We start from the raw sequence: 20,907 nt of genomic DNA on the forward strand, positions 1-20,907 counted from the left end.
GTGAAAAAAGAGCTGTCTGCATCTCCAGTTTATGCTTTTTTTGTTTGGTTTTTTTTTTGCACTGGGGAAAAAAAATGAAACCAAAACAAATTTTGGTCCCAAGGACTTTGATCTATATCTCTGCCAAAATAAATGGAATCACACTGGAAGAATATTTTTCCACTGCATTGTGCTGTTACAGATTTATTCTCCCCAGCCACTCATGTCATTCAGCCCACTACATTTCTTGTGATGCCTGTCACTCAGAGGAGAGAACAGCAGCCCCCTGTATATCCTGACTGAGCAACATGACAGTGGATTTTTAATGAGATAATACAGTTCATGGAAGAGCTGAGCCACAGCTGATAAGTGAATGTAAAATACAGCCCTTGCTCTTTTAATCCCTCCTGCTTACTTTACATGAGAACGGAGTCTTTGTAAGCACCATACTGGAAGCTCATTATACAAGAGGAATAAAATTCAGCTCCTTGTTTTTATGTTATTTTTGTTGGAGACATATCCCATGTAGGGATCTCAACTATAAAGCAGCCTTAATGTAAAAGAAAGAAACAATGGGATCAGTGACAAGCCTAATTGGCTTTTTCAGATGTTTAAAACATGAGGCCAGCACATTTATGTATGTGATGTACATGAGATAAGTTTCTGGTAAAGAATTAACAGTCTTATAATGGTGCACTGTGCATGTGTGGATTTCCAGGCTTTGGTTTGGGCTAAGACATTAACTGAGGGTGAATAGTCCCCAGTAGTTATTAATTCCATTGGAACTAAGAGCATGATGTATCTGTAGTTGCAGTGCTAAATTCTGCTCAAGAAATCTGGCATAAGTCTCCTTAGGTGAAGAGGAAAAGCATTTGCTACCTGAGATTCTGGGAGCCTTGCAGAGAAAGGTACCCCTGTTCTGCAGAGCACAGGACATGCATCTGTTTCTGTGGGATGCAGGAGATGAGGAGCCCTGTCCCTGTCCCCTCAGGGGCAGGAACACACAGTCACACCCTGCAGCAGGGATGGGTCCCAGCCCCACGTCTGTCCCATGTCCTGCAGGGTGTTCATGAGCACCCCCAGGAAACACAGGAGAGTGGAAAACAGTGCAATGTTGTCCCTAATGGAATAATTCATTCTGGTACCCACTTGGTCTCCCAGCAGCTTCCACTATATCTCCATGTCACACAGAATCACACTTGCATCACTTTTTTCTTGCTGCTATTTTGTCTCCTGAGCACATTTCTGGAGCTTTGTTGTTCCCCCGATGGCTTTGTGTGTGCTGCTTACCTTGATCAAGGTTTGTTTACAGTTGCAGAGTAGCCTCTGAATTTAAGCCACCACAGCCCTGACAAACATTAATTTCACTTTCCAGTGTTTACTTTTAATTTTTCTTGCTTTTCTGTATCAGGTTCCCTTAGTATAGCAGGATCTGATCAGTGGGGAGTTTGACATTTGCTCACTGACATGTAAAAACTCCAATGAACTTGGGTGGATTTTAGATTCAGCTTCCCTAGGGAAAAATCAGAGATTCAACAAAGGTGATTCAAATTGTAAGCAAAGTCAGTTATTCAAAAAGATCCCATTATTTATTCTCAAATGCAGTTATTTTCACTGCAGTTTGGATGCAGGAGCATATCTGTGGAAATACAGCCATGTGCTATTTGAAAACATTTATTTTGAAGCAGACACATATTTTCTTTCTTTTCTTTGTCAGAATAGTTTAATTAGATTCAGGTGTCCTTTTAAAGAAAGTTCCTTGCTGCCTAATTGGTTAACTCACCACATCTGTGAGTTTGATTAATGGGGGGGGAAAAACCTGGTAACTTAACCCAAGCTGTGTCCTGGGTGCTTCCTGAGCAGTGCCCCAAGAGCTGAGTTGAAGCCAGCAGTACTGGGAAAGGTCAAAAACCCATTTCCAGAGCCCTGTCTGAAGGCTGTTAGAAATTCTGCTGCAATCTGCTTTTATTGCACATTAGTTTTAATAGGATATTATTGGTTTGTGAATACCCTTTTCCCAGATGCTGCTACAATGTAGTTTTTATTGCATAGCAGTTTTAATGTGATTTTACTGCTTTATAAATACACTTTTCACCATTCTTGCCTTGCTACTGTGGCTGTACCAATATGTTTGCACATTACTGTTACTGCTGTCTTAAAATCAAGGTTAAAGCAATCACAGTAGGGCTGTGCAGAATGAATGATAATTGAAAATGCACCTAGCAGGATGCTCTTGATATTCTATAAACAAACAAAGCAGAATCTTTATTCATTATTTATCACTTGTTCTTTGTGACATTTCTTTACAGGATGTATCTTTTTCCTTTCACACAGCTGAGCCAAAACATATGTCAGGCCAGATGCATACATTTACCTCTCTCCTTTCTCCCACGCTGAATCACAATCGCTTTGATTTTTCCCAAATTGTGCTTTCCCTATGAATTTACTCCATTTGCAAAGAGTATCATACAGAAGGTTTTGATTATTGGCACAAGATTTTGGTACCTAAGTGTTCTCTCAGTGCCCTAGTATTCCAAGATGTTTTAAAAAATTTAACTCAGGAAAAATTGCTGACCCAAAATTTTAGGCTTCTGGGTAGAAATAATCTGGACTGCCTGACTAAAAAGCATGCATCCCCCATGGTTGTGGTTTAGCATCCCCTTTACAACTGATAGGCTGGAGAGCACCTGTTTTCACAGGATACAGGTGCACTGTCCTGGTTTTTTCTGTTTCATGAATATTTAGGAAGTAGTTCCAAGTCTTCTCTATCTCTGTTAACAGCTGTAGGTGTTTACCTCTGGTCGTCATAGATTTGAGTCTTTATGTCTTTAGCAAGCCATATGAACTTCCTGTACTCTAACCTGTCATTTCTGCTGGGGTCTATCTCATTTATTCCATCCCTAGATTTACAAGTGGGCTTTGTTTTTATTGTTGCCTTTACTTCTTTACCGAAAGAAAAGTTGCTTGGAGTTCTCTTCCTTTTTCAAAGGATGGCTTTAACCTTTGATTTTAAACAAGTTTTAACTGTGTTTTTCTGCATGACTTTTCTTCCCATTCCATCTCTCATATTTTCTTCTGCTTGGGAAAGTGAAGCCCTCAGAACTACATATGGATATGTGTGTTGGTTGGAATGCTTTTCTCTTCTCTCAGACTTGGCAGGTCAAGATCCCAGTTCCTCAGGCAACAGCCTGTGCCTAGTCCAGTGTTTTATCCAACCTTCTGCATCACCCTCAAGGCACAGCTGCCTTACTCCAGGTGAGCTGTGGTACCTTCTAGGTTTGAAAGGGCCTTGCTGATGTCAGTGGAAAAATGCCAACTTCCCTGAATGAACTCTGTGTTGCAAATTACTTTCTGGAACCCAAAACTGTTTTATTTCTACCTTCTTTAAAAAAAAATCTTTTAAAAAAAAGGTCCTTCAGAGCACAATTATTTTCATACTCTTTTTTTTCCCCTCTTGCTTTGATTGCTTATGATTGGTATATAGCTTTGCAATTCTATGAGGAGTAATGTCTGACTGTCCTTTGCTCTTTCTTACATTCTGGTATAAATCAATGAGGTTCTGCTATGTACGTATCTTCTGATCTGTGAAGAAACTAATTTAATTCCAAATTAACTGCTCTCAAAAGTACTTTTTTCCTTCTTCATTTCAACACATTGCAAAGCTACAAGTAACTGTGGACCAATTTTAATCAGAACAGTGGAAGGAGATAAATGTCAGTATATGTCAGAGCATCTTAATTTCTGACTGGTTTAGTAAGTGAGGAGGGCATTACTGAGATCCCTTCCATATTCATAAATTCTCTCTGACTTCTCACTGCTCCTCAGAAGCCCCCTGATCCTCACCCTAACTTCCTTAACCCAGAGTCCTCCAGCTTTTCTGGTCCTCCTATTTCATCCCCTTCGGTTATTTTGTTCCTAATTTTGCCTGCCCTGCCTGGGAACATTAGAATTACTTCAGTCAGGTTTCTTTGCCTGCCCCTGGTGTGTCTGTATTTATGTCTTCTCTGATATTTGCATTCTTCAGCAGGGACAGTCAGTTTTGTTCTCCGTTTGTCAAGCAGTTAACAAAGTGAAGAGGTTCAATGTCAAGGGCTTACAGGCAATAATTTTGACAATAAATATTAGGATAAAATGTTCAAACACTTCTACACCAAGATATTTTGTTAACTCTAACCTTGTTTTGAGTTTAAACATGGACATTTCATCAGCTTGTTACTTGTAGAATGTTTGCTGTCTTATTCAGTAGGGATAAGACAAAACAATTAGGGCATTCATGTACAGCTTCATTTCAGTGGTCACATGTTCTGTTCTTCTGTTTGCTGCTAAGTGCCTGTGCCTTGTTCTTGCAGCCTGCAGGAGGTACATCCTACCTTAGAGGCAGCCTTGACTGTTTGCATAAATCACCAGCCTTCCACATCCATCATCATAATGAAGTTTGGAGATGTTATTCCTTACTCCCTTTTCTCTCTGTACACATTCAGAGCAATTTAGACACCATCCCCACTTGCTCTTAGAGGGAAGCCATCCCAACATTCTGTCAAGCTGTAAAGTCCTCTGCAATAAAGGAAATATCACCATGCACATATTTACCATATGAATATAGGAAATTATTTAAATTCTACGCATGGCATGAAAGTACATGGACATACAAAGATGGTATTTGCTAAAACTTTCTATACTGACCTTAACTCCAAGTTATCTATGTCAGAGTTAACCTGTCCTCTGGTTCATACCTTGATCAAGTGCACATCCCTCTTCCTATATTAAAAATAAAAAGAATAGAAATAGCTATTGCTCCACCTAATTATCTCAAACTCGCTTAGAAAAAGCAGGAGTTATTTCACAGCTGCATCCCCATGTGTAGTGTTTCCACAGATATTCCCCAAAAACCATGACATGAAATAAATTATTTTTAAGAAGATAGATAGTTCATGAACATGAACAAAGACTCTCTTAAGTATTCGTGGAAAAAAACACCGTTGTAGTAATTTTGTTTTCTGTAGTGGACTTTTCTTTTGGCTACTCTTCTTGAGCATAAGTCAAATATCAACCAGAAGAATAACCAGATTTAAGTTAAATATTATTTACATATTTATTTTTACATGTTTTAGAGGTCAAGAGACAGTAAAAATCCTCTTCATTTTTTAACCTTCCCTTAATTTCCTCAAAGATAGGAGAAAATAGGATTTTGGGCTGGTTTAGGTTTTTTGGGTGTGGATTATTTTTACTGAGTGTGATTTAGTCTGATTGCTTCTGCATGGAGTGGATTGAAACTAAGACAAAGCTTCATTAGCATCATGACATGTACTTGTGCTTAAATTTCATAATTCTTCCAGGCCTGACAGTAGAAAAGACATGCTTTTTGGTCACAGGGAGAGAAAACTAATTAGGTTTTCATTGAAAATGACATGAAGTATCTATGAGGAGAGATTTATTTTTCCAGCTTTTGAATTATCTCCAATTCTGGTGTAGTTCAAAAGTTTCAGACCAAGGAGACTGAACCAAGCAGAGCAGAACATTCTTGTAAGAACATCTCCTGTGCCTCAGAGATTTGTTTGTATATCTGATGGTAACATATTTTGTACTTATTCTGGTCCCAGCATCACAGCCTGCTTTTAAAGCAAAGCAGCCTGTAAAACTCAGAGGCTGCCAAGGTTGGCTAGAGCTGTCAGGTTGGCACAGCAGAGGCCCCTCCAGTCGTACCTGAGAGCAGAGAGACTGGATGGCTGCTCACAAGGCACCAGGCTAAATTCAAGATTGAGTTAGGAACATCAGGGCTTGGGTTTCAATCATATCAGCTATCAGCAGGTGAAGGGCTTGGCAGCCAAAGAGCTGCACTCTGAAGCATAAATAAACTGCAGGAAGCACCACAGGTAATTTGCCTCTAAAATGGAAATTACAAAAAAGGAAGAGAAAAGTTTGATGATTTTCTAGGGCACAGTCCTACAGTAACTATGGCAATTTTGTCATTAAAATCACAGGGTTTGTGCCTCATTGAACAAGGTCTACAGGAGCAAGATAATAATGTAAGGAAAGGTAAAGCATATATGAGGAGAATCTAATTTGTCCTCGAGGAAGTCAAGCAAGCCAAACAATTATCTTGCCAGTGACTTTTGAGAATGTACAGAAGTTGAGTTTAAGGCATTTGTGACACAACACCCACACAGCAGCAGCAAGTGTAGAGTGAAATCCTTTGGTGTTACAGAATCACTGAATGGCTGAGGCTGGAAGGGCCCTCTGGGGGTCATCTCACCCAGCCCCCCTGCTCCAGCTGTGTCACCAAAGCAGCAGCCCAGCAACAGCTCCAGGCATGGAGACTCCACAGCCTTATCTGGGCAACTTGTGCCAGTGCTGGGTCGCCCCCACAGTGAAACATGGGGGAACCTCCTGCCTTTCCGTGTGTGCCCGTTGCCTCTGCTCCCCTGGACTCTGTTTATGTACAGGGGTGTCTCAGATGAGGTCATGTGTGTGTCAGAGAACTGGAGGAGGCAGCGGAGATTCAAGTGCCCAGCTGGTGTGATAGACTACAAGAGAACCAGAACAGCAATTTCCATCCAGCACATTTTTTATCAATCTTCTTATGGCTCACAAGGCTCATTATGGATTCTCCAACTTTAACTTGATCCACTTCAATCCCTTCACCCAGCCTGTCCCAGCAGTTCCACCCAGTTTCACAGAACAGATCCAGTGTCACTGGATCCCTGCTATTCTGGACTTCGCTTGCTCTTGTCAGTTTATATCCCTTTCCATCTGTGTCCAACTTTCATCTTTTGAGTCTTATTGCCTTCATTTAAAATAGGAATAGAAAAATAGAAAACTAATATATTCTACTATTTGCAATTCCCAGAAAAAAAGACAGTTATTTCTCTTAGAGGTAAATGAAATTCAGCAGCGACATGGACATAGGCTGTGCTTATTCTCAAAAGAAATCTCTTCCTGGATTTCTGCTATGTGGGGAGATATTGAAAATAAGCCTTTAAGACTTGAACTTCAGTCTTATGGACTGACAGGAGAGGTTTCATTATGTAGGAATATTTGGATAAGGCTTAGCAGATGTTTTTCAGCCACTTGACAGACCAGGTTGTCTTTTTTTGTGTGCCCTATTTTGTATGAAGAAAAAAAAAGTTTTGGGAATATGAGGTTGGGGGAGCTCATTATTTGTAGGGAAGTGTGGGTGACTGCAAAGTGCAAACTTTGTGGAAAACATGATACTGATGTTTTTATTCACTTTGATTAAGAGAGATGCCAGTAACTCTGATGAATGTTGAAAAAGTGCACATTATGAACTTTTTTGAACAAAGACACTTCCAGTAATGCTGCTGTCTTGTAATAGGATCAAAGAAACGGTCATGTTTTTTGACAAAGTGTAGAAGTCCTTCATCTCATTCCTTAGAGGCTAACTGATGAGCCCCAGAGACAAAATGGATGAGGAAAGATCCAAGGATGTTTTCCATAAAATAGGACCAGTTCCTGAAGAGCAGATGACATAGCAGAAGGTTAGCAATCAACACATGCATGCAGGTTGCCACAGGGTTGGTTGTATGTGCAATTTGCTCTTAGCTCAACAAGAGTTTTTAAGACTCTTGCCAATAGTTTCAGTTTGGAAAGGACAAAATAGTATCAGATGCTGTGACTTAAAAAGCTTGTCATTGCAAGCACAGAGGCCTTTCTGGTTTGTGTTCTTGTGCTTTACATTTTCCATCATGTCTACACCTGTGAGACTGTGCGTACCAGCACAGCTGGAAAAGGGAAGAGAATAAATCTGGGTTCCAGTACTGCCACTGAGCACTGAATGATCTCTGGACACCCACTGGAGATCCCATAAAAGGTTTGAGTATACCCAGACCTCCAGCTAAAAAAGGTCTTCTCCCTCTTGTGCACAGTAAAGTACGAATGGCAGTTCAGAAAATGTATAATTACAAGTAGCACAAGAGGAGAGGTAACTCCTGAAATCTTACTGCTCCTGGTCAGCAGTGGAAGAAATGAGTTTAATTGAACAGGCACTATAATTTAAATACCTATTTTGCCCACAGCCATCTGAGCATGAGATGATAGGATCATGTGATTTAGCTTCTCCCAGTCCTCCTGTAAGAATATTGCCCAAGATGCCAATTCTGGGCAGGAATACCAGAGCGTTCAATGTGATGACAATTTCCCAGCTCCCCAGTGAGTCTCAGACTTTTCCTTTCTTGGCTTAATGAAATATTTTTAAACAGAAAGCTCTTGGTAACAATCTGATTTCAAAACATAAACCTAATGTCCTCTGTAAATGACTAGGGATATAAAAATATTTCATATTCTATCTACCCTATGAAAATTAACATTGCATTATACTGACGCTTGGCTTGATTTAACAATTTGAATTGCCAGTTGTTACGTAAAGTTGGATTTCTGTTCTATTCTGTGACCTGGTAGAAGGCGAATTGTAAATGGCACCTCTAATTAAAAAAAAAAAGAGAGCGAGAAAGGAAAAGCTTATGTGGGTAACAACAACATGTACAAGCAAATGCTACAAAATTCAATTAAGGCTGAAAGAAAAACCATTGCACTAGGGAATGTCTACTGCAGAACAGGGGGACATTTTCTGTGTAATAGCTCTTCAAAGCATACAGGAGTTGGCATCACTCGTTAGATCATGTTGGGAGTGCAGCCTTACAATTATATGGAAAAGTATTGTTCTTTTTATTTGAAGGCTGGGAAAAGGGATGTGATTGATTGTTTTTAAAGGAAAAACCTTTACAACTGTGTGTCTTAAGGGCATTGTTACCCTCATAGAGCTTTTTGCTTCTAGAGCTGATGTTTGAAGCTGGCTCATGTCCACACCAGCTGGAAATGACTACCATCTGAGCCCTGGTCCTATAATACAAAAAAATTCTCTGAGGTCAGTGGTAGCTTTGTATGCAGGGGGTATTCATTATGTACCTTTCCTGATTGCTGTTCAGTGGCTTTTGTGAAGTGAGAGTTCTCAGCTGAGAGCCCAGTGGATGCCTGCAGCAAGGAAAGCACCCGGCAGCACCACAGGGGGCTTTGTCTGCTATCCTAGCTGGGATACAGGAATTGAGCAGGTACCTCGTAGCTGTGGCCCTGAAATCACAGGGTATTGCCTCTTGCAAGCAAAGGTCTACTGAGTAAAATAAGAACAGAGACTGTTTTTGAAAAATTTCAGAGAGAAATTAAACTGTTGAAAGGTATTTTAATACTCCAATCTGAGACTAAGAGGTAGGGACATTCTTCATTATGCTGCCAGTTCTAGAAGAGGAGTTCTAGAAATGCTTTTGTAAAGACTGATTTATTAAAAACTGCAATGCAGTTTGTCCCACATGAGTGCTGTCACTGTGTTACCTTTGGAAGAAGGAGCTTGAACATGGATTTTATTCAGTGTTTATATGGCTAGAGAGTAAGATACTATGGGAGGAGACAAATGAAATTTGAGTTTGATCAGTTCATACTGAAAGCTAGAGAAAATGGAAGGAGAATGGGAAAAATTAGCTTATTTGTTGTTAATTTAGTGCTTTGTTGGTTTGAGCAATGGCTAATGTACCTATCCAGTTACTTAAGGACAAACTGTATTGGGGTTTTTCTGATAGCAGCTGAACCTGTATCAACAATTTATGGGTTTTAAAACATATTTTTCCCTAGAAGGAAGCCATGCATAAGACTTTTCACAAGATGCAGACCCTTGGCTTTCTGTCCAGTATCAACAAAGTTAAATTCTTTCTCTATGTATAAATGGATAGACTTGTCTCAGAAGTGGCTACAAAGGCAGGGAGTGCAGTGCATACAATGGGATGATGGAAGGAAAGAGGGAAAAGATTTGGTCTTTTGCTTAAATAACGTTATCAGCATGTGGCAGAAGTTGGGAAATGACACCTGTCCTGGAACACAAGAGCAGAGTCATTTGGAAGTGATAAGCTGGAGCTGTATCTCGCAGCTAGCAAGGGAACCTCCCTCAGTGCTCTGCCAGGGCCACTCTGCTGTGTGTGGCACCAGCAAGTGGAAAATGGCAAGAGCATACTAAAATACATTTGCACAAGGCATGAGATTGAGCACCAGAATCTACAAAGATGGATTTTTCAGGAGAATGTGTCCCTGTCCAGCACAGTAATTCATCTTCATCTAATAAAATATAGAGTGCAGTCAAGCGTACATAAATCATTCCTTGTTTGCTCTGTTTGTACTGGGCATGGATGGGATTAGAGTGCTTTGGACACTGTTTATGTCAAAGAGGAGAAACATTGCAGTGTTAAGATAAAGAAGGAGAATGCTGCTTTGCTAGAGGCAAAACATGCACCTCCATCAGTCTGCAGTCTGCTTCAAACAGCAAATAGTGTTTGGAAGAGCAAAATACTAATTCTAGAAAAGAATTAACTAACAATGTTCTGTATGAATTGCGAAGTTCTGATAGTGCCCCTCAGGGCAAAACCCCAGAGCCTCAAAAGTGGACTGAGGGAGGAGCTCCTCAGCAGAAATCCCAACTCCTCAGTTGTTTGCAGGCTGTGGTGCTCACTCATGATGAGCTTGGGCCTCCTCTCTGAACTCAGTGTGGCTCAGCCTTCCCAGAGCCTCCTGGGTCCAGCCCTCTGATCTCCTATGTGTACAGTGGCACTTGAGTTGTTTGCAGAATCAAGACTTGAAACACCATCGAGATAGTTGTAAATCATGTTGTAAGGCACAGGGAGTTGTTACAGCATCGCAGTCGTGCTGGTGTGCCAGAGATATCGGCTGTGCTCCCCCTGCTGCACTGAAGGATGGCAGGAGCATCCCTCCTGTTCACACATCTATATGATCACAGAGGCCAGTGACACGTGAGAAGCAGGTAGTGGGCAGGGAGCTGCATCCAGATTTTGTGTGAGTCCCCTGAGTTGTCCAGCTGCCTCTTTGCCCTGTCGAGTTTGTAGCCCAGGAGTAGGCACGATGTGCAAGGGCTGTGGCACACAATGGGTAAATCAAATTAAGTGGTAAGGCTGACATGCCAAAGCAGTATTTTGTAGGCACAGCTCCTAGGAAACTTCACAGGGAATTACATACAAAATTTCTGGCATTATAAATCATTATAATTCACTGCTATTATATGACCACCAGCTGCTAGCTTAAACCTACTGCAATTTCTGCTCTAGAACAACCAAGCTGAAAGGTAGAATTATGATGAGAATCACCTTTCTCATATATTTGCACAATATCTAGTGCAGTGGGGCACTAATAACAATAGGAATTTTTAGCTTTTAATTTTAATCTTTAGTCCATCTGAGTTAGCATTTGCCTTTAAGGTGACTTAACATTTTGCATGTAATTAACAGTCTCTGGAACTTTGAAAAGAACTGTTTCTCTTGAGTTTTCTGAGTGGAATAAAATACACTTATTAGCCTATAACCTTTTTTAAATCCCTCTCCCATATGGTATTCATGTGGCATCACATATAACAATATAGGATAATACCCAGGATAATATGGGCTATCATGAATATTGATGAACAGGGTAATTAAGATCTCTGCGCATGGTGCACGATTACATAGGGGCAACCTATTGACGTAATTTCTTATGATTAAATCAAAATAATATATGACAAGCATAAGAGTTATACCAGCTTATCTGATATTGCAATCCATTTCATGTTTGGGGAGAACTGAAATATTAATAAGCAGAAAGATCTGGTATTCAAATGAATTCTAGCAGGAAAGAAAACAATATCGCCTCTTTTTCTTTACCTGTTGACTTGTGGGACAGATGACAAGCTGATATGTTTCCCTGGAGGCTAACATCTTCTGTTCCAGAATACAGGCTTTCATTAAAAAATGATGACTTGTGAGGAGATGTTCATATTCATGTGAACAGAGTGCAGGTGCTCATCTTCTCTAGTGCTTACAGACAGCCTGAAACAACCAGTGTGACAAACAAACCACCACAGCTGAAACAGCCGATAGCAACTTCAACATCAGTGATGAGGATTTATTTGTGTTCTTGCTGAGTTTGATCTCCCAGCACTATAAAAACTCTGGGGTCACTGATTGACAGATGTTCTTAAGCCATCAAGGCCAGTCTAGCACTGTGATGAACAATGTCTGATTGTCACTCAAGCACCATCTCAAAGTTAACCACTCTTTTTGCCCTCACTACTCAGAACAGGCCTGCTTCACTCTGGTGATTTAAGAGCTTCTTTTTATTTCCATCCTAACTTTCTGCACCAGTTTTACCCAATCATTATTATGACAAAAATCTCTTTTCCTTAAATACTTGTGAGCTACCACTGCATATTGATGTCTCCCCCTCGAGAGCTGCAGCTATATCACCTCTCAACCTTGACCTTGACAGTCGTGGGACAGGCTGTGTATTCACCTGATCATGGGAACAGCTCTTCTCTCCACCTCTTCCACTTGGAATCACTTTCCCTGAACTTTACCCAGCCTTCCAAGGGAGGGTGTACCTCAGCCATATGAAATAGCATCAACACTTCCAGATATCCACCTCTCCTTTTCCTCTCTGAGCACTGCCTGCAGTGTTTTCCAGACACATCACTTTGGCAGCTGACAGATACTCCCTAACTTTGACTGGTCCCCACGTCCTTTCTCACCTCAGTGATTCCCAGCTGATGAGCTCTCAGTCTGAAGCAGACAGTCATGTCATTGATCCTGCAGTGTTACCTTGCATGCTGAGTAACTTCCCACTCCTGTGCAAACTCCTCTGGTTATTGCTCTTTGTTTGTTGCCACAGGGAAGTAGGGCTGTGCTTTGGGTGTTCAGGAGCACAGAGGGCAGGAGGGATTTTTTTATATAGAAGGAAGGGAAGGGTATGAGGAAGTTGAAGGCAGTGCTAAAGCATGCTGCTTTTGCAAAAAAGTCAGCTAAATTACCCATTTTCTCCAGAGTTACTTCTGCTAAGGGAAAGGAAAGATGAAACTATGATGATTTTTCCAGCTGACTGTGAATGGCATTCTGCTTTGGGAAGTGTTTGGATTATTGCTCAACTGAAGAGCTGGGTATAGCAGTTTAATGTTTTCCCTCTCTGCAAATAACAAGACTATTTTAGAACTTTTCTTTTGTTATTCATGTGGAAAATGAATTTATTTTAGGGTAATAATACAAATTTTTCTTAGCCCTATTTTATTATATATTCTAAAATCAATTTTTAACAGAAGTTTTAATTGCTTATTACTTTGTTTAAAAGGGCAAAGATGCTTCAGACTGTTGACTGTGCTTATAGAGACTCGGTTTCTTTTTAATTTTCTTCCATCCCCATTATCCTTTTCCTGTAACAAATTTCAATATTGCTAAGGAGCTTTCACTCAAATTGACATACATTCAAAACAACCCACAAAAATTAATACATTCTGAATCACTGCTGGGTTTTTTTGGTTTTTTTGTGGGTTTTTTTTTGTATCTTTATTAACTTGGAACCTCTGAACCTGATATAATGGTAAGGAAGAGTCTTTTCTTTCTTTTCATAAGCAAATTTCCTGGTAAATTTGCAACAGAAAATGCTCAGTCCTCCTCATTAACGGATCCGTCTTACACTTCACATGGCATCACTTGAGCAGTAAAGGGTGGGTTTGCAGCTTAAAACAGACACACCTAAGGAATTCCTGAGCTGCCCATTTGATCATTGTACAAGATGACAATTGTCTCTATACCCTGATTAACATGGAACAAAACATATTTATAACAATAGTTTATTCTAAGCCTGGAGATAAAAGCGCCTTGCTGCTGCCAAGCAGTCAGCGCCCACGGCATGTAATTAGCAACTTCCTTCCACTGGTTTGAAAGGTATTACTGCAATGTATGCAGATAGTGGGATTTTTTAGGCTGTTATTGAAAATTAAATACAAAGTTGTGAAAAGAAACAATAAGTGGCTTTTCCATCTGAAAGATAGTGGCTTTATAGGGAAAAATCCATAAGTGTGGCTGGCTTTCTGTATTGTTTTCTACAGAATAGTCCTTACACACTTCACAAGTGAAGGGTATTGTAATAACAATACTGGAAAAATGTAGTTCAGTTATAAACTTGAACAGTGTTAGGGTTTTTTTCTTCTCTGAGATAGCCTCTTAGCCGATTACATTTTTGACCACAAGCATTTCTTAAATCTTAGGCCACATTTTTCTCCTCATTATGTTGATGAAACGTGTAAAGAAACCTTTCCCAGTTAAACAAGTTTCTGATTAATCCAAAGAGCATGTTAAATCTACAGTAAGTTTGCCTTTTGACTAGTAGCATTTGTAATAGCTGTAAAAAAGTAATCATGAAATTGCTAATAACAGGCAATTGCCTCGATGCTCCTTGCTTTCAAATACCTATCTCAATTTAATGGCTTCCTGCAAGAAAATTCGAACAAAAATAATACAAGTAAAAATGAGTGTTTGGTTGGAAGACGTCTTTAAACTTGGAAATGGCATGACTGGATAAAGTATTTCTTTATTAATGGAAAAGTGTTGCCGTTACAAGTAATGCTCCAAACCATGACCTTTCTGATGTGCACTATGATCAGTCTGTCTATTCTATGAGCAATTTGTGCTGGGAGTTGTAGTAATGATCAGCACACCAAAAATAAGCAAATTTTGCACAGGTTTGAGTGGGACCAAGAGTTCATTTGCAGATGTAGAACCATGCAATGGTTAGAACTGTTGCTTGCACTAATTGCCTGAAATTAGTGAGACCCTGAGACAAGGTGGGATTCAGTTCATTTGAGGAAGAGAGGTTGCTGATGATGCAGAAGGACATTGTTCAGGTGAAAACTTTGAGTTGGAAGAAAAACGTGAATGGGGAAGGGAGCATTCACGTGTAGAGGCCAGCAGTAAGAAAGGCAGAAGGTTGAGTCCTTAGTTCATCATGGAGAGTAGCAGTTGTCTAGATGTGTCTCTGTTTGCCTGTAGTTCAATAGGTTTTCCTCTTCCCTAATTTCTTGTCTGGATTTACTACTCTTTTTCCTATTTTTTTGAGAAGTGCTGTGTGCCAGGCAGAAATCTTGGCCAGAAGTGCAGTCAGCGGTGCCTTAAGATGTATTGCTCAAAGAATGGCTAAGACATCACTCCCAGTTCAGGCTGCACTGACAGCTCAGGAGCAAAAAACCTGAAAAGTATCACCAAGAAAGATGAAAGTTGTTAATATTCCTGCCAGAAGCGCTTGGTGCCGCAGCTGCTGACATGCAGTGCTGCAGCCCTCAGCTGTGAGGTGTCTGGCACATCTCTGTGAGCAACCAAGTGCTTCTGAGGACAGGCGCTCTCCAACACGTTTCTGACCAGGCTGGCCAGTGATAACCTAAAAACAGCTGCTCAGAGGGAAGGCTAGGAGGGAAAACGTGACTTTGAACTCATCACAGCTGAGAATTTCGGTCACTTGTGGCTCACTTGCACCCCGTGCTTCCTAGCCTGTTGTAGGAAAAATCCGTCATAATAGGGAGTCCCCAAAACAAGACTGTGTCAGGATATTCACCCAGTCGAGAAGCTTAATCTGGGAGGAAATCCCTTTCTGGAGAATACTGAGAGGGCAACAGGATTTCAGATGGACTCTCTATTCCAGGGATTAATAACCTCACACATAGTAAGCCCTTGTGACAAGTTCTCTTTTCTACTCTAAGTCTAGCTTATGGACCTTGTACTGTTTTGTAGCCCAGAAGACAGTAAAAGTTGGGGGTTTTAGTGTGTCATGAGAATAAAAGGGAGTAAAAGAGGAGAAAGTAAATAACAGTATTCCTGAATTAAGAGCTGTAAATTCTCCTGATGCTTGGAAAAGCAACATTCAGGTGACTGTAGCTTTTCTCCTTCAAGTTTTTGCCTTGAGTTAGTCACATGGAGGAAGGTTTGGACAGACAAGCGTCAGTGATGGAGTTAATCCGATGTATTGAACTGTCAGCCATTAGGTGAGCTAACAATCACTGGGCAATTGTGAGGTAAATTAGCTAGATCAAGAGGGCACTTGTAAAATTTATTCATTTTATTTCCCATTTGTGAAAGCTAATGCAGTTCACACAGGGAATCGTTAACTCCTTCACCTACAGTAATGGAGCAGCTCCATCTCCAGAGCGAGGGATGCAGGGTGTCAGTGAAAAATACAGTGGGACTAACTGTGTTTAACATAGGGTTAGAAAATTCAATTAAGAAAAGCAGCGAGGCTGCAAACACATTACCTGGCATTCTCTCAAGGTTTTAACCCTACATTGTCTTGACAAAATGTAATTGACCTCACGGAATTTCCACCCTTGTGTGCTACCTTTAGACCGGCTCAGAAATCGGCTGTACCTAAAGCTGCACCGACAGCGAGAGATTTGGCGGGAGGGTGTGAGTTAAACTTCGCCTCAGCGCGACTGCAGCAGGGGCTTCCTAAATTGGTTTTGGAGGAGCGAAAAAAATTTTTAATTTTTTTTTTTTTTTTTAATCATACTTTATTTAAGACAGGGACTAAGAACCCCACAAGTGAGGCGGCGGCGGCCCCCGTGTGGGACGGAGGTGCCGCAGGTGCCGTGAGGGGCGGGCCCCGCGGGCCGCTGAGGGCGGGAACAGCCTGAGGGCCCGGGGCCGCAGCCGCCCCCGGCCCGGCCGAGCCTCGGAGGAGGGCGGTCGATGTGGGAGGTGGCGCGGCGGAGCCCCCGCCCGCCCCTCGCCGGCGACCGCGGCTCCTCCTCCGGGAGGGCGCGGCGAGGCTGCCGGGCGGTGCTGCACCCCCGGCGGCAGCCCCGCCGTACCTCCGCGCCCTGGGAGGCTCCGCGCCCCGGCGCCTCTCCCGGAGCAGGCTGTGCGGAGGGCACAGACGGCGGCAGGATCTGAGGCACCTCGCGGGGACATGCCGGCGGAGCGCGCCCGGAGGTAACGAGCGGGGCGGGCGGTGCCCGCGGGCCCGGCGCAGCGAAGCCGCTCAGCTCCGCGCCCCCGGCAAAGTTGTGCCCGAGCCGCCCGCAGGCTCCCGCTCCAATGCGGGCACCGCCCGGGCCGGGAGCGCGGCGGGACGGGGCGGCTGCCCGGCGCTGAGGCTCCCGCTGCGGAGGCTGCGTTTGCGGGGTTGTTCTGTGGGGTTTCTCGGGGTTTCTTGGTGTTTGGGTTTGTTTTTCTTGTTTCCCGGCGCACTGAGCATCTGCCTGGCGCGGTCCCCGCAGCAGCCCTTCAGTGGCTGGGCTTTTCCCGTTCGCTCTCCTCCCGGAGCTGTTCAGCGGGGTGCTGTTGCCCTCTAGTGTTTGCGGGAATTGCTTATGGCTCTGTTGGGGCACAAAATTATTAGTCAGCCTAGTGCAGTAATTATTCATAACTTCAGGTGGTTATAGCTGCTTGGATTCCCCAAATCCTGTCAAAAATTGATATGTGCTGCTGCTCGGTTCAGCTGTCATGTGCAACCCTCGGGAAATGGCAGAAAACTTGTATATTATTCAATTCGATGCCTGATATGCTGGATAATTGCTTCAGGGTTTGGTGCGGTGGGGTTTTCTCTTCCTAATCGAATGGTAAGTGAAAGAAAGAGCGTTTCTCTCACTGTCAGCATCTCCAGTCAGGTGTCTTGGAAGAAATGGTTCTGAGCTCTGCCTTATTAACTCTTTACACTTGGCGGTTGTGGCAGCAAAGAGAGGGGAAGTAATGGTATGGGCATGGACCAGACAGTGTGCTGGACATTTATCTCAGAGACCTTGAGCAAATCATTTACTCTTTAGATAGTGATGTTTTTGCAGTTGCTGAAAAATAGCAGGGTTTATCTCAGAAAAATTGTGCAATGTCAAGAGCTTAAAGATATTTCTGTACAAAGTGTTGTATGAAGGTAAAGAGTGATTTGAAGACTAAACTAAACTTTTGTGTTCTGTGGAAGTCTTTACAACCTTCTTTTAAACTATTTTTAAACGTTGTATATTTAATCTTCATAAATATTTTTCCTTGACAAACTATAATGCTTGAATCCCTATCCTATAAGGATCTCTAGTACTGCATTAAGCAATGCAGCATGGAGCTTAGGATACCACAGGTACAGTAGAAACTACAAACTGCTTACCTGAAGGACTTGAAAAGGAATTTCTATCCATCAGAATTGCTGTGCTGTCTGAACCATTCCCTTTTTTTCTAACAGCTGTGAGAGAATGTAAACCTTTCAGTAATCACACATTCCAGGGTTTGTTATGTGATACTAAAGGGTCTCAAAGGCTTCCCGTGACAGCTCATGTCTCGTATCGCCTTTTTACAAGTTGAAAATATCTTTTTAATATGCAGTTGTAAGGTCTCATTCTCAGCCTGGATTTATTCATTTGAGCTGTTAATGCTTGAATATTTTAGTCAGTAATGTTGTAAGTAGGGGTACTCAGAGGTTACTTTGGTGTTTTCATAACTGATTTAAAAATCTGAGCCCTGCTGTTCACCCCAGGTTTGGTTGTGCTTGGTTGTGCTTTGCTGCTTCCTACAGTATCTTTTGTATATCCAAAGATTTCCAATTTAGTAATGCTAAAATGACTTCTGAATGCTTCCTGTGAAGTTGTGTTTCATAGTGAGTGGCTAGAGCAGACCTTTATGTTCAAAGCAGTTAAGCAGCATTCTAATCAGTAGAGATTTAAATGTCTGTAGTAATATGCTGAACAATATGCTTCCTTTTTTTCTCCTCTTCATTTAAAGCATAAAAAACTCATCCTTCATGTAATACATCCCCAGCATGTCACCAGCACTGTGGTATTGTCCAGGCTGGTAAAGAACAGAATGGGAATATAGTGATGGGGATTATGAGAAGAAAGTTATTAAAAATATGTCCCCAGATAAATGTAGTATACCTCAATAATATTGATGACTACCCAGTCCAGAACTTTTTAGTAGTTCTTGATGAAAAGGGTTCTTGTTACCCTTTAAGAGTATGTGTTTTACCTTTAAGTATGTCCCAACTTTATTGTTTCTAATCAAGGATTGCAGTAAACAGTTGCCCTAGCACAGGCCTGAGGTAAGACTAAACCAGAGTTTTCTTACTGGGCTTTGATAAATTTGATCTGATAAATTGAGAACAATTTCTCACTTATTTATGGATATTTTAGTTGAGCCCATTGCTTTAATCTTGATATTAGGACAGCAGAAAAAAGTTTCTTGTCATTTTAAAAATGGTGTTGATATTTATGATTCAACTTTACCAGACATTTTTTAAGATTCTGTGCAGTTTTATGTGCCTGTGCAGTTTCTGGACTGAGAACCTCTGTGAAGAATTTAGTAGGCTGCATTCCCAGCCTGTATTGTCTTGTGGAAGAGTTTCCATGAGGGTTATCAGGGGGAAATGATTTACAGAAGCCAAGAATTTGGTCATTTGTGCTTAGCAGTGAAACAACAAACTAAAGAAAGCTGCAAGTGGTAGGAACTCACTTGTGGTGTCCTTTCAGTCTTTGGGGTTCCTTGCACTATTTGTTCTGTCATCAGTGCTACTTTGTTAGTGAATTTAAAAACCTGAAACAGAACAAGCAGAACAAGTTATAAACCCCCCAAACCAGTCCAAATTGAAGATCTCTATTCAAATGCATCTATTTCATGCTGGTTGCCTGCAGATGCCTGTAATTGTGACTGCCCAGCAGTATGTTCAGAATGGTCAATCTTCTGCTTAATAAGGTGATATTTCTTTCCTGTACCAGCAGAATTTTCATATGAGCAGGTTCTGGGCTGCAGAAACCACTTCTGCAGTAGATGACAAGAGCATTGAGCCTTGCTGTCTGTGTTCATAACAAAATGCAAAACTTGCTTCCATGACTCAGCTTTCTCTCAGCAAGATCTTCTCCATCGTGAGTCTGTAAGTTAAAAACCAAATTCTGAATATTCAAAGATGCTAATTTTCACCTTAAGAGAGCATTTTGATACCTCCTGCTTTGAGCAGTAGTGGTAAAAGGTCCTGATCTGAATTTTAACACAGTGGCATGAAAATGCAAAAGAGAAGATCAAATGCAGGTTCTTCTAAAGCAATAAAGTTCTAGATAGAAAAACAAACAGGTGAATTTTATTGTTTCAAACCATGAAAAAATACCATACAAGTTATTTTATAGGTAACATTTATTACAACATCAGCATTACAGAACTTTGGATTCATTAATATCTGATTCCTGTTCTCAGGTGATTTCAAGTGATTTTAGGTACAGGTGGGACCATATTCCTCTGCCACTGAATTCCACATGACTGTAGAAATCAAAAAGAGCTGAGACTGCTGATGCAGTCAGCTCTATCTATGGGTGTTTTGCGTGGTTTTTCACTGAAACAATACTAACAAGCTTGAGCTCTTGTGAAGACTTTCTAGACTCTGTTTTTTTAATTTAAGCCTTTTTCTTATACTTGGATATTTTTTATTGATGTTGATGTTATCATGACTTCTCCTTTCTTTGGTAAATATTGCGTTCTTTGGTCATGAAAGTAAGACTCCTCAAGCACTCTCCTCTTCTGAAATGCTGCTTCTCACAGCTTACTCACTGTAGGTACATTGAGAATTACACTTTTTGTCTGGTTGTACTGTAGGAAATTATGAGAGCAAGCAGGGAGCATCTTGGCTGAAGCCACTTGTAGAGATGTGATAAAGGTCACGGTCATGATCTCCACAGGTCCCACGGGGTGTGGTGCAGTGCATCCCAAGGGTGTCACTGTCAAGGGGGTGCATTGTGAGTTGTTGTAGCATGCTGCTGTAATACAGCACTGGAGCATCCAGCAAGGACTACTGCTCAAAGGAAAATGCTGCTGTCCCTCGAGGAAAGCAACTGTACCTTGTCAAGGCTTTGAGGCTGTTGATATTGTAAAATGCATGTTCTCTTTGACATTTTTGTGTTCTTCTTTCTCTGTTCTTTGGAACTCCTGCCATGCAAACCAGTCCTTAAGCAAGTGAAAATTACCTAAGTCTCAAGCTGATACCAGAGAGTGTGCATTTAAACCTTGTGCCTTGCTCTGTTCCAGCCCACTTCCTGACTGCCTTCAGCAGGGAGTGTGCCAAGTCTGGCTGTGTCCTGCTGCCTCAGAATTCCTCACAGTC

The 20,907-nt window shown here is 41.5% G+C and overlaps 1 protein-coding gene across 2 annotated transcripts in view; it reads left to right on the forward strand.

The window, feature by feature from the left end:
• The first annotated feature begins 16,531 nt into the window (after positions 1-16,531).
• Positions 16,532-20,907, forward strand: part of LOC139602436 (bifunctional heparan sulfate N-deacetylase/N-sulfotransferase 3) — a 52,559-nt gene continuing 48,183 nt past the window's right edge. Inside the window, exon 1 of one of the 2 annotated variants that reach the window (XM_071452295.1) lies at positions 16,532-16,769. The gene's annotated coding sequence lies outside the window, so the exon portion shown is untranslated. Of the gene's footprint in view, positions 16,770-17,246; positions 17,399-20,907 lie in introns of those variants that run through there. The other variant, XM_071452296.1, reaches the window with a different exon arrangement.

Source organism: Agelaius tricolor, unplaced genomic scaffold (genome assembly GCF_023055355.1).
Source record: "Agelaius tricolor isolate 1412-34295 unplaced genomic scaffold, bAgeTri1.0.p SCAF_34, whole genome shotgun sequence".
NCBI lineage: Eukaryota > Metazoa > Chordata > Aves > Passeriformes > Icteridae > Agelaius > Agelaius tricolor.